This window comes from Calliphora vicina, chromosome 3 (assembly GCF_958450345.1).
Source record: "Calliphora vicina chromosome 3, idCalVici1.1, whole genome shotgun sequence".
NCBI classification, from domain to species: Eukaryota; Metazoa; Arthropoda; class Insecta; order Diptera; family Calliphoridae; genus Calliphora; species Calliphora vicina.
In genome coordinates, this window is record NC_088782.1 from 120,588,465 (window position 1) to 120,608,201 (window position 19,737).

Below are 19,737 nucleotides of genomic sequence, written 5' to 3' on the forward strand. Positions count from 1 at the left end.
GAAGACACACGACTTTAAAGGGACGCGATTGTAACTCAACCAAGAATTCTTAAAGAGCCACGATTGAAGGTCAACCAAGACTTCATAAAGGAATACGATTGAAGCTCAACCAAGACTCTGATTAAAGCTCAACCAAGACTAATTAAAGAGCCACGATTGAAGCTTAACCAAGACTCTGATTGAAGCTCAACCAAGACGTCTTAAAGAGCCACGATTGAAGCTCAATCAAGACTTCTTAAAGAGACACGATTGAAGGTAAACCAAGACTCTGATTGAAGCTCAATCAAGACTTCTTAAAGAGACACGATTGAAGGTAAACCAAGACTCTGATTGAAGCTCAATCAAGACTTCTTAAAGAGCCACGATTGAAGGTAAACCAAGACTCTGATTGAAGCTCAATCAAGACTTCTTAAAGAGCCACGATTGAAGATAAACCAAGACTTTGATTGAAGCACAACCAAGACTTCTTCAATAGCCACGATTGAAGCTCAACCAAGACTCTGATTGAAGCTCAACAAAGACTTCTTCAATAGCCACGATTGAAGCTCAACCAAGACTCTGATTGAAGCCAAGACTTTTTAAAGAACCACGATTGAAGCTCAACCAAGACTATTAAAGACCCACGACTTCTTAAAGAGATTCGATTGAAGCTCAACCAAGACTATTGAAGACACACGACTTTAAAGGGACGCGATTGTAACTCAACCAAGAATTCTTAAAGAGCCACGATTGAAGGTCAACCAAGACTTCATAAAGGAATACGATTGAAGCTCAACCAAGACTCTGATTAAAGCTCAACCAAGACTAATTAAAGAGCCACGATTGAAGCTCAACCAAGACTCTGATTGAAGCTCAACCAAGACGTCTTAAAGAGCCACGATTGAAGCTCAATCAAGACTTCTTAAAGAGACACGATTGAAAGTAAACCAAGACTCTGATTGAAGCTCAATCAAGACTTCTTAAAGAGCCACGATTGAAGGTAAACCAAGACTCTGATTGAAGCTCAATCAAGACTTCTTAAAGAGCCACGATTGAAGATAAACCAAGACTTTGATTGAAGCACAACCAAGACTTCTTAAAGAGCCACGATTGAAGGTAAACCAAGACTTTGATTGAAGCTCAAGCAAGACTTCTTAAAGAGCCACGATTGAAGGTAAACCAAGACTTTGATTGAGCTTTTTAAAGAGCCACGTTTGAAGCTCAACGAAGACTCTGATTGAAGCTCAACCAAGACTTCTTAATGAGCCACGATTGAAGTTCAACCAAGACTTGTTAAAGAGCCACGATTGAAGCTCAACCTAGACTCTGATTGAACCTCAACCAAGGCTTCTTAAAGAGCCACGATTGAAGCTCAACCAAGACTTCTTAAAGAGCCACGATTGAAGGTAAACCAAGACTTTGATTGAAGCTCAACCAAGACTTTTTATAGAGCCACGTTTGAAGCTCAACGAAGACTCTGATTGAAGCTCAATCAAGACTTGTTAAAGAGCCACGATTGAAGCTCAACCTAGACTCTGATTGAAGCTCAACCAAGACTTCTTAAAGAGCCACGATTGAAGCTCAAGCAAGACTTTGATTGAAGCTCAACCAAGACTTTTTAAAGAGCCACGTTTGAAGCTCAACGAAGACTCTGATTGAAGCTTAACCAAGACTTCATAAAGAGCCACGATTGAAGCTCAACCAAGACTTGTTAAAGAGCCACGATTGAAGCTCAACGAAGACTCTGATTGAAGCTTAACCAAGACTTCTTAAAGAGCCACGATTGAAGCTCAACCAAGACTTGTTAAAGATCCACGATTGAAGCTCAACCTAGACTCTGATTGAAGCTCAACCAAGACCTCTTAAAGAGCTACGATTGAAACTCAACCAAGATTCTGATTGAAGCTCTACCAATACTTGTTAAAAAGCCACGATTGAATCTCAAGCAAAATTTCTTAAAGAGCCACGATTGAAGCTCAACCAAGACTCTGATTGAAGCTCAACTAAGACTTCTTAAAGGGACGCGATTGAAACTCAACCAAGACTTCTTAAAGAGCCACGATTGATGCTCAACCAAGACTCTGATTGAAGCTCAACCAAGACTTCTTAAAGAGCCACGATTGATGCTCAACCAAGTCTTTTTAAAGAGCCACTATAGAAGATTAATCAAGACTCTGATTGAAGCTCAACCAGGACTTCTTAAAGAGCTGCGATTGAAGCTAAACCAAGACTCTGATTGAAGCGCAACCAGTACTTCTTCAAGACCCATGGTTGAAGTCCTTATGTAGTTTTTGTTTCGCTTCAGTTGTGGGTAAATTGAGCTTCAATCATACGTCCAATCGAAGGTCTTTATTTAGGCTTTGATTAGCTTCAATTGTGGCTCCAATTGTATGTCTTTATTTATTCTAAATTGACCTTCAATCATAGCTGAAATCGTGGGTCTTTATTTAGTCTAAATTGATCTTCAATCATAGCAGCAATCGTTGGGGTTAATGTAGTCTAAACTTGTGCTTCAATCATAGCAGCAATCGTGGGTCTTTATGTAGACTAAATTGATCTTGAGTCAAAGATTTATGTAGAGTAAATTGTATTTATGTAGACTAAATTGAGCTTCAATCATAGCTGCCATCGCAGGTCTTTATGTAGTCTGAAATGTGCTTCAATTATAACTGGAATCGTGGGTCTTTATGTAGTCTAAATTGAGCTTCAATCATAGCTCCAGTCCAGTGACCTTCAGTCATAGCAGCAATCGTTGGGGTTAATGTAGTCTAAAATCAGCTTCAATCTTAGCTCCAATCGTATGTCTTTATATAGTCTATAGGTCTTTATATAGTCTATATTGAGCTTTAATCATAGCTGCAATCTTGGGTCTTTATGTAGTCTAAATTGAGCTTCAATCGTAGCTCCAATCTTAGGTCTTTATGAAGTCTAAACGGACTTTAAATCATGTATTCTTCGTCAGCGTAAACATCTTCCGTAGTTACTAAAACAACAACCTGCCAACTGTAGCACTTGTTGCAAAACACTAAGCATTTGCTCACATTTTTTTTGCTGTTCAGGTTATTTGTATGTATTTCATATAAAACTCCAAACCTACAAAATAAAAAAAAAGAAACTAGGGAAGGCACGCACACTATTATTATTTAATAATAGAGTGCTTAACCACTTTCAGCCCGCCTTAATTTTAACCACAGTTTAACTACAGAGCCAGCTACAAGTAAGAAGAAAGAAAGCACTAAAATGATTGCCACCCCATTAAAATGTGAAACGTTCAATTTGTGATTTATACTGTCTGTCTTTAGTCTGTATGTCTGCTCTGCTAAGAAGGTATGGTGTAGAATGTTGCAAAACTTGGCAGCTAAACAACACTTACATTCAATCATTCATTCATTCATTCAGTTGCTTTAAAGAGTTCTTTGATATGCTTTGTTGTTGTTGTTGTTGGCTATTCATTCATTTGTTTGATAGACACTCATGTTGTAATAAAATTGAACAAAATAGATAGACAAGTGTTTAGTTTATTTTATTATATTTTTTATTTTTTTTTGGATATTTTGCTTTCCTTAAAGGATTGTGCTTTTGAAAAGCTTGTTGAGTTCTTAAAGGTAATTGCTGCTGTCAATAAAACTCCCCCTATTACATGGTTTTTATTCCTTATTTTTCTATATCTTGGTGTCTCTCTTGTCTTGGTTTGGTTTTCTAGACAAAGGTGCTAATGTGTTGGCTTTTTAAATTGTCAGATTACATGTTCAATAACTGCTATTGTTAAGCTGAGTTTCTGGGTTTCCCTTGTAAGCTGTTTGTCTGCCTAAAGTTTGTGATAATAAAAATTAAGTTATTGATGATTTAATAGCAATAATTAGAGGAAATGTTATGATTTGCAAAACTTATGAGATGCTAGAGGAGTTTTACTGAGATTTGTGAAGTTTAAAATGTATTTATTTAGAGTGATGTGGAAAAATCATAAAATGACTGAATTGAATTCTTTACATTTTTGACATTAGGTAGACAATTGGTATATTATTGGGAGTATGACTTAAAAATGTGGAATATACAATAGATGCCGTATGTTTTGAACGCGGTTTTTGTTTTGTGGACTTGAGGACTTCCAGTCTCGGACACACCACAACTTTGCACACCAACTGAAGAAGACATCTTCGCAGCTAAGCCTTCAAAGACAATAGGACCTCACGGAATATCCATGCTGATGCTAAAACACCTATGCGAGTGGGGAGTCGAGTACCAATGGTTTTTAACCTGTCAGTAAGGAGCTTAATAATACCTGATGCCTGTAAAATGAGTCGAGTGTTCACATTGTTAAAACATGGGAAAATCGCGTGCAAGGGACAATCGTACGAAGCGAAGACACTCGAAGCCCTTCTTCTCCCTCAGCCAACCAAACAACTAACAGCAGCTAGTCACCACCATTGATTCCGTAAGATGCACAGCACCACCACAGCATTATCCACCATGGTCACTCAGATATCACAATGCTTACTGTCACACGCCATGCTCTTCAAGGACATCTTTCAGTTCACAATGGCCAACAACACGAGGACATGGATAGTGAACTATCTGAGTGGCAGGCAGTAGTTCGTGGTGTTTAGAGACAAATGCTCAAAACCCTGTAGAGTTAAATAAGGAGTCCCTCAGTGCTGGATCCTGTCACCGATCTTGTTTAACTTATACCTATCTAAACTCCCAATGCCCCCACAGAGTGTGGAGGTAATCACGTATGCGGACGACTGTACCATCTTGGCGACAGGTCACAACGTTCATCAGCTTTACGGAATGGTAAATGGTTATCTCAATTTCTTTACTGAACGTAACCTTCAGCTATCACCAACGAGGTCATAGGCCACACTCTTCACCACCTGGACGAATGAGGTAAAACTAAACTTAAGGATCATGTTCGACGGCGTACAAATTTCGGCACTGTAACACCCGAAACTCTAGGGTGTCACTTTTTATAGCATATTCACCTTCTCAGCACACGCCACTGAAGTCACGCATTAAGAGCGAAATAGGAACAAGATCCTCAAGGCACTAGCCAGCAGCAAACCTATGATTGGACGGTCAGTGGTTAACTATGCTGCTCCAGTGTGGTCGCCTTCGTCAAAGTGCAACCTTAAGGACAGTCGCAGGCTGCTTTCAATTTACTTTCGAACACCCCCTTCACGAGGAAGCTCTACTGGTCAAGGAACATAACGTCATGTTGACGCAACAGTTCCTCTGGGATAATACCGGAGGAGTCTTCCAAATTTCAACATCACACAGTTGGAGTCACCCCTGAGGCATGCCAGACAGGACCAAATAAAATACGAGGAGAGCATACAGAGGTATGTGCAGGATCCATTTGATCGCAGCTCTTATATGAAAGCTTTGAGCGACATTCATAGAGACACCATAAATTCCGCATGAGTGTCGTACTTAGAGGTCGCTTACCACCGATAGCAGACGCCAAGAAGATTCTGTCGCGTAAAACAAAAGCATTCAGGATGGAGCAACAGGCTTAATGCTTTCTGGTGCCGCATGGACCGTACAGTCCTCAACTTGTGGTCAGTGTCCTCATAACACCCTCCACATATTCAACTATCCAGGCAGCCCAACTTCACTACGTCCAGTGGATTTATGATCCCACGCAATCGAAGGAGTACTATTCCTTGGAATTGATCTACTGGGGTTTCCCTGATTAAGTATTCTAAAATTGTTTACGCTGCTGCCGTATCAAAAGCATCAAAAAAAGAACTGAAAAAGAAGCTATAAAAAAGTAATTTTTATATTTTTTTTTACTTGATAAAAGTTGAAAATTAAATTTTGGAAAGAAATTTGAAAAAGTAATCAAAATGAAAAATTAGAATTTTTGGGAGAGAAAACATTTTTGGAAAAAATTGGTGACGAGAAGAACGAAAACGAAGAGATTGTATTAATAAAGATAAAAGAAAAAAGGTTGTGTTTTTTTTGGAGATTTTGATTTGAGAAAACACGGATTTCTTTTGGTGGAAAAAGCCAGAAGGAGAATAAGAAAAACGTGCGAAATTTTTGAAAGAAAAATTTATCTGTGAGGATAAGGAAAGGATATAAATTTTATAAGTAAGGAGAACAAGAAGACGGTAACTGCAAAAGATTGGAAAACTAGAAGAATATCGGAAGGATAAGTTCTGGAAGTTAATCTGAATTTGGTTTGAAGGAACTGTTAGATATCCAAAGTGTACCTATATCTAAGAAAACAAACAATTTGGCTTGAAGATAACTGTAATTTTGACAAGTTTAAGTATGAAATTTTCTTGTGACCTAATAGATAAGTATTCATCATCCTCATTACATAAGTGGGTGGCTGATAAGATTATTCGCTAAAATTTTGTAATTGTATTTTAAAGTTTGTTTTCCATTTAAATTTATATTGTTTAACGTCTTCTCACTCATGCTTATAAAAAAAAAAGTAAAATTTTCTTAAATTCATAACTTAAATTAATTATCTTATTGGCTGTTTAACTACTATTTTTATATTATTGTTTAGTGATGTTAAAATACTAATATTGTTCTCTCATATCATTAATTAGCACATACATACTTACATAAGTAATTTGGTTATGGAACATTTCAAAATTTGTTCTTCAAAAATTTAAGTTTTTATAACGAAAATATAGATAATCAAACCTTAAGCAGACACAAGGCCTTATGTCATCGCTGGAGAGGTAATTGGTGAGTTAAAAATACCATATTTACATATTTTATCTTTTTAAATTTGCAAAAAAAAAATATTACTTAAACACTTAAATTTTTTTATGAATATTTGTTGCTATATATATACTTAATTTCATAACCAATTTTCTTTAAAATACATATATTAATACTATTAATACACTAAAATTGATAATTTGTCAAAAATTAGATTCTAATCCAACTTAATACTCACTAACTGTTAATAAATTTGTTTAATTTGCTTTAATTTAAATATCTAAATGTTAACTATTAATTTTGTTACACTTGACACTTTATTGACATGTTGAATTTGTTTGGAATTTACTTTAATTTATAATAAAATTGTTTGAATTTTTAAAATGACTTGCTAAATTTGTTTACAAAATTTCATGAACAGTTAAGGTTGTAAGTAGGGTAGTTCAATTCGGGCTATCTATTTTGATTTAAGATAGCAATGGTAGGGTTGGGTATAGAAGTGAAGAGAGAATAACATCAATATCTCTTCAATTTAATTAAGTTTCAATTCAGATTAGTTTTTTTTTGTTATATCTTTATTTTATTGTTGACTGAATGCTACCTTATTTTATTATTTATGCAAAGGACTTAAATCTATTTATTTTGAGACAAGATCCATCCCAAATTTCCCTGAGCACGGCCGGAACATAGGTAGCCCATCTCAGAATATACAGAACCTTAATGGTTCGTCCGTCACAAGATCAATACTGTATATGTGGAGTCCTTTCAAATGTAGACCAACTTTCTCAAACTTTGTCTATGCGAAATCCTCCAACTGAGGCTCAGTTTTGATCAAATAAAAACCTTCAAATGAAACTTAACTTATAATATATAAAGAATTTCATATAAGTCTTAACAGAGACTACATCAGAACTTCAAATTGAAGGTTCACTTAGACTTTATGTAGCCACAAAATGAAGACCAACAGAGGCTACAGAAAGATCTTAATATCAGGTCAACCATTTGGGTTGCGGGGTGTAATTAAAATTTGTTCTACATTTTTCTTTTTATTCCTTTTTTTATATGAAAACTTTTCGGTTTTGGGGGGAATTTCCTATTTCACCCCCTCTGGATCCGCGCTTGACTTAGCCTGTATAAAGACATTCAACTAAAGTCCATCGTTGACTACAAAAATAACTTCAAAGGAATCTTCATGTAAACTACATAGAGATCTCCAAATGAAGCTCAACTTAGACTGCATAAAGACTCAACATAGATTACATCAAGATCTCAAACTGAAGGTTTACTTAGACTTTATGTAGCCTAGAAATGACAGCCAACAGAGACTACAGAAAGACTTTACAACAAAGCTTAACTCAGATTGTATAAAGACATATAACTGAAGTCCGTCGTTGACTACACAAAGAACTCCAAATGATCTCAACTACATAGAGATCTCCAAATGAAGCTTAACTTAGTCCATACTAAATTGCGTAAATGAAGATCAACTTTGTCTATGTGAAATCCTTCCAAATGAGAATCAACTTGTCTATGTGAAGTCCTTCTAAATGAAGATCACCTTTGTCTATATAAAGTTCTCCAACTTAAGCTTAACTTTGAACAAATGAAGAATAAGATAGACTGTATAATGTCTAAACTTAGACTACATCAATACCTCAAACTGAAGGTTCGTGTAGACTTAAAGTAGAAAGCAAATGTAGAAAGTGTAGACTTAATGTAGAAAGCAAACAGAGACTTAGGCTGTATAAAGACATGTAACTAAAGTCTATCGTTGACTGCATAAAGAACTCCAAATAAAGCTTCGCATCAATTACATAGAGATCTCCAAATAAAGCTCAACATAGTCCATGTCCATTAAAAATTAAGCTCAGCTAAGTCTTCCATAAATTCGGCGGTTAGGTTAAGTACTGTTGGAGCATGGAAGTCCAGATGTACTGGCCATGCGTCTATTTTGGATAGTATATCTTATCTCCCTGTTAATATTGATTACTGCACTCCCTTACCCTTTATTGACAGGCGCTTCTCTGTGTCATTGGCGGGCGAGTCTCCTTTCTCTATGTACACGCTTGTCATATACACAGATGGCTCCAAGTCTGCGGATGGGGTGGGTGGAGTCTTTTATATTCCCCATCTCCAGAAGAGGGTGTGTATCAGGCTACATTTTCAATGTAGTGTAATTCAAGCTGAGATTTCAGCGATCAAAAGGTACACTGGATGAAGTACTATAGGCTATTTGGTATGAATATCCGAATATGTACCGACATTAAGCCTGCTATCAAATCCATATCTGGCGTCTACCAGATTGGTACATGAATGCCAGGTATCTCTTAATGAGATGGCGAGACATTCTAACCTGGATTTATTCTGGGTGCCTGGTCACTCTGGTGTATCCGGCAATGCTATTGCGGATGAACTGGCCAAAAGAGGCTCACGTCTACATATTGACGAGATCGATCACTTGGTCGGTTTACCGCTATCTTGCTGTAAGTCAACCATATAGCGTAAATTATTTGAGTCTGCTCAGCTCAGATGGTCTAATTTGACAAATTGCTCGATATAGAGACTCACTTGGCCCGTATTTAACCATCATAGGTCAATGTCCCTCACGGGGCTACCTCGGGCTAGGCTACGAGCTCTGATATCAGTGCTCACCGGGCATTGCTTGATAGGTGCGCATGCTAGGAGATTGAATACTCCATACAATGACTTCTGTAGGAGTTGCCATGATGAAGACGAGGATGAAACGATTGAACATCTCCTCTGTCTTTGCCCTGCCCTAGCAGGGGTGTGGACTGCGACAATAGGTAGTCCATTTTTGTACGGCCTAGCGGATCTATCTACTCTGGATGTCAGGAGGTTGGATTCGTTTATTCGTGCGTCAGGTTGATTCGGCATTGAACCCATTTCTGACATGTGAAGGACCTCTTGAGGCCCTGAGCATGATCCTTAGGGTAACACAAAGGGACCAATTTAATGGACCCAAGTGAGCTGGTTGATAACTAGCTGCCTTTATAACCTAACATAAGTCTTCCAAATGAAGCTCAACTTTGACTTGTCCCACCGTATTGGAAATTTAAAGCTTCAAACGAAGCTCTACTTAGTCCAAGTCTTAGTTTTGCAAATGAAGCTTAGCTTTGACAACATATAGACCTTCAAATGTAGCTTCACATGTACTGCATAAAGTCCTCCAAATGAGGTTCAACTATGTGTATATGAAGACTGGAATATGAAGCATATCTTAGCCTACACAAAGAGCTAACAATGGAGCTCAACTGTATAAAGACAGTCACCTGAAGCCCATCGTAGACTGCATAACTTCGACCACATAAATATTTGTTAAAATCTATCAGATGGAGCTCAACTTGGACGTTATAAACACTACCAACTGGAGCTGAATTAAGACTGTATAAAACCTTCAAAATTGAGATCAACATGGACAACAGCAATACTTCCAAATGAAGCTTATCTTAGACTATATAAAGATCTCTAAACGAAGACGAATTTAGTCTTCGAAAGGATCTCTAAATTAGGATCAACTACAACCACACATGAATTATAGCATAGATAACATGAAACCTTGAAATTAAGCTCAACAGAAACTATGAAAAGACATCCAAATGAGGGTTAACATAGACTATATAAAGAACTACATATTACACAGCACTTAAAATACGTAAAGACCCCTAAAGGAAGCCCAACTTAGAAATGTCTCCAATATTAAGTAAATACTTTAGAATCAAGCTCAATTCAACACCTCTAAACGAAACTTCTCTTATATTGCAGATATAGCTCTATATGAAGCTCAAGTAATTCTGAATAAGGACCACCAAATGAAGCTTCACTTAAACCAGGTAAATACTTTCAAATGAAGCTCAACTTAGGCTATACCGGGACTTCGGAATGAGACTTAATAGATACTATATTGGAGCTTCAGAAAGAAGCTTAACTAAGCTTCTTAATATTCTTGATTTAGGTTTTTTTTTTGTTTGTAATTGTACAACTCATTTCAGATATTTATCCACCCAATTCATGATATTTGCTTATATAACTTGAAAGATTTCGGATAAAGAAGGAAAGATTTTACCGCATACAACATCAAATGAAATTTAACTAAGGCTATATAAAAGCATCTCAATGGTGCTTTATTTATACGAAATAAATGCCACCAAATGAAGCACCTTGAACACTTGGAATATTTCGGATAATGTAGGAAACATTTAACCTTTAATTACTTATGCTTGGATTAATATACCTGCTAACTGCTGTAGGGCATCAACATATTGTAGTCGTCCCCTTGTATTTATTTTAGTTTTCGAACTACTCCCCAGCAGTTATAAAAACACAATCCGCTTCTACACTTTCTTGCTAACAAAGTACGAGTACGTTATTTAAGTCTTTTGTTTGTTTTCTTGTTTATGCGCCTGCTCTTTGCTCACTACTCGTCTACACCCTAATTATTTGAAATAAACTAATTGAGTATTTTTTCCACACATACCAACTAGTCTAGTTTTAACGCCTCTTCACTTAACTGTATAAATAATTAAGTGTTTTTTTTTCTACTTCTTCTACATGCTGCATACAATTTTTTGTGATTTCTAATTTTAATTTCAAACAAAACGAAATCGAAAAATGAAAAAAATTAAATAAATCGCGGAACACCTTTTATTAACAAGCCTTTATTTATATCAATGAGTATGTCTATTTAAAATGAAATCTAGGTGAGTTTGTGATCTAAGAAAATATCATCAAACACTTACGAATAGAAAACGTTTTAATTTAAAGAAAAAAAAATAAATAAAAATAAACATATTAAACGATTTCACAATTTTTTTCCAAACAAACATTTCAAAATATACCATAGAAATCAAAATCAAACATCTCTTTAGGTTTCAAAAAAAAAAAATTTTTCTTACACAAATAATGGGTGTTGCCAGTTAAAACAAAAAAAATATCAAAAAGCAGACGAATTGAATCAAAGAAGAAAAAAAGACTAAGAAATGTGCCACTTAAATTGCTCCCGTTGTCACACCGTTGAGCAGACAAAAACGTCAGCATTTGCATGCAAATTTCCATCACAGCACAAATCACTTGCAATCGTTTGCATCAAATAGAAGCTCGAATGCATCGCTAAATTGAAGACGAAACAACATTAAAGTATAACAAAACTATATATAACTTTTGATGAATAACAACGGCAGAACAATGTATCAAGTGACGAACATCATCTACTAGGAAAATGAAAATTTATTGCAGCTTTGGTTGGCAAACAAGCTGAATATGGGGAATAGAAACAGCAAGTGGGTGCACTATAAGTGGTAGTGAGGAATATTACAAAAAAAAAATGGAAAATAGATAGGCTTCCCAAAGACCTGCAAATTAAGCTTAGCTTAGAACCAAGTCAAGCTTAACTTAGACATAGTCTTTCAAATGGAGCCTTCAAAACTAAGATCAACTTGGACAACAGAAAGGATTCCAAATGAAGCATCTCCTAGACTACATAAGGAGCTCCAAAATAATACAAATGACGATAAATTTCAACCGCAATCAAAACTCAGAAAATACTACATGAGATTTCGACATGAAGCTCTACAAAAACTATGTAAAGATATCCAAATGAGGCTCTACTTAAAGTACTTTAAGTACGAAAAGACCCTAAATGAGGCCCAACATAAACCATATAAATGCCTACAAACGAAGCTTAGTCTATATTATGTAAAGACTTCAAAATTAGGCGTAAATCATACAGTACAAAGTTATCGAACTGAGAACCAATGCAGAGTTAATAAAGGCATCTAAAGCTTCACTTAAACTCCACAGAGATCTCTAAACGAAGATAATTTTAAGATATACATAAACCCCCTAATAGAAAATAAAACAGACTATAGGAAGCCATACTACTGAAGCCCAAAGTAGACTGCATAAAACCATTCAAATGAAGCTTTACTAAAAATGCATAGACATCTCCAAGCGAAGCTCAATCAAGACTTCATAAAGACCTCCAAATGAAGCTTAACTTAGACTCTGTGAAGTTCTCCAAATGAGGCTCAACTTTCACCACACAATAACCTTCAAATGAAGCTCAACTAGGGCTACTTAAGGACACCTCAATTATGCTTCACTTACACGAAATAAACACCATCCAATGGAGCTCGATGGAGACTTTATAAAGTCCTCAATATAAAGTTCAACTTAAATAGAATTAAGATATCAAACTCAACATAGACTCTGTGAAATCCCCCAAATGAGACTAAACTTTCAACACATAATAGACTCCTAATGAAGCTCAACTGAGGCTACTTAAAGACATCTCAATGATGCTTCACTTATACGAGATAAGTGCCACCAAACGAAGCTCGATGGAGACTTCACTAAGTCCTCAAAATAAAGCTCAAATTACAGTGAATTAAGACATCAAACTGAAGTCCAGCGTAGACTCCACAGAGCTCTCCAAATTGAGCTCTTCCGAGGCATCAAAATCAATTTAAACTTAGACTTAAATCCACCAAATGAAGCTCAACGCAGATCGAATAAAGACATCCATCTGGAGGCTAATATAAATACCTCGAAAGGAAACTTTCTTAAGGTATCTTAAGATCTACAATTGCAGCTCAAACTAGACAGTTTGAACACATCCAAATGAGGCTCAACGCAGACTATATAAAGACCTTCGAAACAAATCCAACTTTGACCAAGTAAAGACCTCAAAATTAAGCTCATCTCAGACTATATAAAGACATCCAAATGAAGATCAGGAAGACCTACAAAAACACCTTAAAATTAAGCTCACCTTTCACATCCAACTGAAGCCTGACTTAGACTACATAAATACCTTCCTATGACATTTTCCTTTTAATTAAGTAGTTACACATTATGACTTCAAAATGAAGCTCAATTTTAAGCTCAGCTTAGACTTAAAAAATTCAACTAAATTAAGCTATACTTAGGCAACATAAATCTCTTTAGTTAAGACTTATATATAATAAATGAAGATTTTAAGCTGAACTTAAACTTAGTTTTTAATTGTGCAAAACTGCTATTAAGATTTCAATGACTTCAAAACTCAACACTTCGAAAACATTTATGAAAAACCTCCTCAAATTAATATAGATCAAACTGACTGAAATTAAACTAAATGAAGAGCAAGACATACGATTGAAGCTAAAATTGAGCTGAATAAAGACCTATGACTGAAGTTAAATTTAACTAAGTAAATACCTACAATTGAAGCTAAAATTGAACTAAATAATGACCTATGATTGTAGCTATAATTGATCTCTATGAAGAGCTACGATCGAAGCAAAAAATTTAACTGAATAACGACCTACGATTGGAGCTAAAATTTGACTGAATAAAGGCAAAATATGGAAGCTAAAACTCTACTGAGTAAAGGCCTACGATTGAAGCTAAATAAAGGCTTATGACTGAAGCTAAATTTTAACTACATAAAGGCCTAATATTGAAGCTAAAATTGAACTGAATAAAGACTCACGAATGGAGCTGAAATTGAACTGAATGAAGACGTACTATTGAAGATAAAATGGAAATGAATAAAGACCTATGATTGAAGCTGCAGTTGAACTGAATAAAGACCTAATAATGAAGCTAAATGTAAACTCTATAAAGATTGAAGCTAAAATTTTACTGAATAAAAACCTACGATTGAAGACGAAATTGAAGAGAATAAAGACCTACAATTCAACATAGAATTGAACTGAAGAATGACCCACGATTGAAGATAAAGTTAAACTGAATACGATTGAAGCTAAAGTTGAACTGAATAAAAATCTACAATAACGATTGAAGCTTAAATTAAACTGAATAAAGACATACGATCGATGCTGAATTGAACTGAATAAAGACCTAGAATTGAAATGAAAAATTACCCACTCTTGAAACTAAAGTTAAACTAAGTAATAGCCTAGATTGAAGCTAAAATTGAGCTCAATAAAGACCTACGATTCAACCTAAAATTGAACAGAAGAAAGACCTATAATTGAAGACAAAATTGAACAAAATGAAGACCTACGATTGAAGCTAAAATTGAACCGGATAAAGACCAACGATTGAAGATAAAATTCAACTGGCAAAAGACCTATGATTCACCTAAAATTAAACTGAAGAAAAACCTATGATTGAAGCTAAAATTGAACTGAATAAAGACCAACGATTGAAGATAAAATCCAATAGGATAAAGACCTATGATTGAAGCTAAACTTTAAGTGAATAAAGACCTATGATTGAAGCTTAAATTGAACTACATAAATGCCAAATATTGCAGCTAAAATTGAACTGAATAAAGACCTGCGATTGAAGCTAAAATCAAACTCAATAAATATCAACGATTGAAGCTAAAATTGAACTGAATAAAGACCTGCATTTGAAGCTAAAATTGAACTGAATAAAGACCTGCATTTGAAGCTAAAATTCAACGGAGTAAAAAGCTACGATTGAAGCTAAAATTCAACTGGATAAAGACCTATGACTGAAGCTAAAATTTAAATACATAAAGGCCTAGTATTGAAGCTAAAATTGCCCTAAATGAAGACCTGCGATTCAAGCTAAAATTGAACTGAATAAAGACCTACATTTGAAGCTAAAATTCAACTGGATAAAGACCTATGACTGAAGCTAAAATTGAAATACATAAAGGCCTAATATTGAAGCTAAAATTGAACTAAATGAAGACCTGCGATTGAAACTAAAATCGAAGTCAATAAAGATCAACGATTGAAGCTAAAATTGAACTGAATAAAGACCTATGATTGAAGCTCAAGTTGAACTGAATAAAGAATAAATTCTATTGCGTAAAGACCTACAATTGAAGCTAAAATTGAAATAAATAAAGACCCATGAGTGAAGCTAAAATTGATCTGCATAAAGAGCTACGATTGGAGCTAAAATTTGATGGAATAGAGGCTAAATATCGAAACTAACACTCTACTGAATAAATACCAACGATTACAGATAAAATTCAACTTGAAGCTAAAATTCAACTGGACAAAAACCTATGATTGAAGCTTAAATTGAAGTACATAAAGGCCTAATATTGAACGGAATAAAGATCTGCTATTGAAGCTAAAATCGAACTCAACAAAGAGCTATGATTGAAGTTAGAATTGAAATGAATAAAGACCAACGATTGAAGCTATAATTTAACTGAATAAAGGCCTAATATTGAAGCTAAAATTGAACTGAATAAAGATCTGCGATTGAAGCTAAAATCGAACTGAATAAAGGCCTGCGATTGAAGCAGAAATTCAACTAAATAAAGACCAATGATTGAAGCTAAAATTTAACTGAATGAAGACCAACGATTGATGCTAAAATTTAACTGAATAAAGGCCTTCGATTCATCCTAAAATTAAGCTGAAGAAAGACCTAAGATTGAAGCTAAATTTGAACTGAATAAAGACTTGTGATTGAAGCAACAATTGAACTGAGTAGTGACCTACGAATGTAGTTGAAATTGAACTGAATAGAGACCTACGAATTATGCTTATCTTGACTTCACTTACTCGAAGAGTTAGTACTAGCAAGAGACCATGATTGAAGCTATCTTAAAGAACTAAAACTGAAGCTCAGTTTGTCACAAACATGATGACAAAATCAATATATTGTCTGTTTAGAGTAGCATGTGGTATAAAAAGTTACGAGTACCAGCTAGAAAAGCTTTATGCAAGACGAAAAGACGACAATTGAGTATGACTTTGACTATATGCTGAACAGAAACTGAGCTGTGTGCTCTGTCTTTTACTTTAATGGGCACGTCAAGAGCTCATGTCACACTCTAACTATATTTTGTCACCAGCAACAGCAACAATAAAAGCCAGACACACAAACAACCAAAAAAGACAGACGGACGGACAGACAGACAGACAGACAGAGACTGAAGAATATCAGCATGTATAACAGGCAGACGGACAGACATTTGCAAAAATGCTTGAGCGCATTTGCAAAATGTCAATCTCATTCTACATTTTTCTGAATAAGCTCATCAACACAACAACATCAGGAGTAGCAGCAGCAGCAGTAGTGTTGCAGTAGAAGCAGAAGCAACAACAAATACTTATGGAGTAGATTTATATGTTGAATGTAGTTTATATTTGCTACTTAAGGTGGTATAATTTTCACGCCATTCTTCTCACTCACTTGTGCTCACTCACAAATAAATTGAAATGGAAAAATCTCGCATCAATCGAATTGCAACATGAATAAGCTAAAGCTGAAACTAAGCAACAGGCAGCCAGCCAGCCAACCAACAATGTTTTTTTTTTGTTGTTTTTAGACACCATCGTTGTATTGACAAAAATGTTGAAAGTATTTGCAATTACTTGAAGATTGATTGAAATAGATTTCAGATTGATTAGTGTCAGTTTGAATAGTTATGGTAGAGTGGAAGCAAAGCAAATCAAAGCAACACTAGCACTACTTAATAGAAACAAAAACAATTTCAGTTTATTAAGAAAAATGTTTATGCAATTTTTGTAAATAAATGCCAATAACATTAAATTTAACAAACGTTTTCCTAAAATTTTCACAAAAATTTGGTGGGAAAATCATGAAGAAAAAAACTACTTAAATGCAATTAAATATCCCTAAAGAATTGTTAAGGAAAAATTCTTTTAATGAATAAGTTTTAGTTTTCATACAGCTGAAGTTAACTAAACTAAAAAACGTGTGAATTTTACGCACTCATTTACGACAACCGCTTGTTACAAGTCAAAACCATCATATAAAATAGACAAGTTAGCGTAGCACCATCTCAAAAACTGCCTTAGAAAGACCAGACCTTTTACGTTTATTATTATTTATTTCTTTTTAGTGAAAAGCAGGCCCCCTGCTCTCTAGCACCAAAACGAGTGCCACCACAACTAGAGGAAACAAACATAACGAAAAGAACGTGTCAGTTCGTTGTGGCAAAAATTAAAGTTTAAAGCAACATAAACCAGGTGTTAATGTCAGATGTGGCAGCCACAACAAGCCAGCACCAACTCTAGCACAATTTACAAGGTATTATGGTGGGAATTTAAAATGAACTACAATCATAATTTTTAAGGCTTTTAAAAGAAAATCACTTAAATAGATTTTTAAATGCAATTGTAAACGAATTGGAGGAAAAATTAGGTTTTAAGATAATTTTAATAGAGGAGGTTTTTGGAACTTTTAAAAACTGTTTGAAAATATAGCTTTTCTTATTTATACTCAATATTGTTCAATTCTAATAAAGATATTTAGATATAGTATGAACCTGGACTTTAAGGCGTAACTCAGTGCAAACATAAATCATTTTTAACATTGTCACGAGATGCCTCTATTTAGTTTCAGTGTTAAATTTTAGCTTTTGTCGCAGGTTTTTATGTAACCTAAAGTTAGCTTCAATCGTAGGTCTATATGTAGTTAAATTTTAGTTTCAGCCTGAGGACCTTGTCTAGTTCAATTTTAGCTTCAATCGCAAGTCTTTATTTAGTAAAATTTTAGTTTCAATCATAGGACTTTATTCAGTTCAATTTTAGCTTCAATCGTTGGTCTTTATTCAGTTTAATTTCAGCTTCAATCATAGCTCTTTATTCAGTTAAATTTTAGCTTCAATCATAGGTCTTCATCCAGTTGAATTTTATCTTCAATCGTAGGTCTTTATGTGGTTCAATGTTAGCTTCAGTCTAAGGCCCTTCTCTAGTTCAATTTTAGTTTCAGTCTGAGGACCTTGTCTAGTTCAATTTTAACTTCAATCGCAGGTCTTTATTTAGTCAAATTTTAGTTTCAATCATAGGACTTTATTAAGTCTAATTTTAGCTTCAATCGCTGGTCTTTATTCAGTTTAATTTCAGCTTCAATCATAGGTCTTTATCCAGTTTAATTTTATCTCCAATCGTAGTTCTTTATGTGGTTCAATGTTAGCTTCAGTCTAAGGCTCTTGTCTAGTTCAATTTTAGTTTCAGTCTGAGGACCTTGTCTAGTTCAATTTTAGCTTCAATCGTAGGTGATTATGTGGCCCTATTTTAGCTTTAATTGTAGGTCGTTATGTAGTTCAATTTTAGCTTCAGTCTAAGGCCCTTGTCTAGTACAATTTTATATTTAGTCTGAGGTCCTTGTCTAGACCAATTTTGGCTTCAACCGTAGGTCTTTATGTGGTTCAATTTTAGCTTCAGTCTAAGGCCCTTGTCTAGTATAATTTTACATTTAGTCTGAGGTCCTTGTTTAGACCAATTTTAGCTTCAACCATCTTTGTGTAGCTCAATTTCCCTTCAGTCTTAGGCCTTTATATAGTTCAAATTTAGTTTTATTCTCAGAAATTTTTGTAGTTCAATTTTAGATTCAATCGTAGTTCTTTGTGCAGTTTAATTTTAGCTTTAATCTGAGCTCCTTTTCTAGACCAATTTTAGCTTTAGTCCTCGTTCTTTATGTAGATAAATTTTAGCTTCAATCGTAGGTCTTTGTGCAGTTCAATTTTAGCTTTAGTCGCAGGTCAATTATTAGTTCAATTTTAGCTTCGTTCATAGGTTTTTATGTATTTCAATTTCAGCTTCAGTCTGCGGACCTTGTCTAGTTTAATTTTAGCTTCAATCGTAGAACTTTACATAGTTCAATTTTAGCTTCAATCGCAGGTCTTTATGTAGTTAAATTTTAGCTTTAATCGTGGGTATTTATATAGTTAACTTTCAGCTTCAGTCTGAGGCTCTTGCCTGGTTCAATTTTAATCTGAATCGTATGACTTTATGTAGTTAAGTTTTAGCTTGAATTGTAGGTCTTGTAGTTCAATTTTCGCTTTGATCGTAGATCTTTATATAGCTAAATTTTAGCTTCTATCGTAGGCCTTTACGTAGTTCAATTTTAACTTCAATCTTAGCTCCTTCTGTAGTACAATTTTAGCTTCATTCATAAGTCTTTATGTAGTCCAATTGTAGCTTCAGTCTGCTGCCCTTGTCTAGTTTAATTTTGGCTTCAATCGTAGGTCTTTATGTAGTTCAATTTTAGCTTGAATTGTAGGTCTTTATGTGGTTTAATTTTAGCTTCCATTGTAGGTCTTTATGCAATTCAATTTTAGCTTCGGTCTGATGCCTTTCTCTAGATCAATTT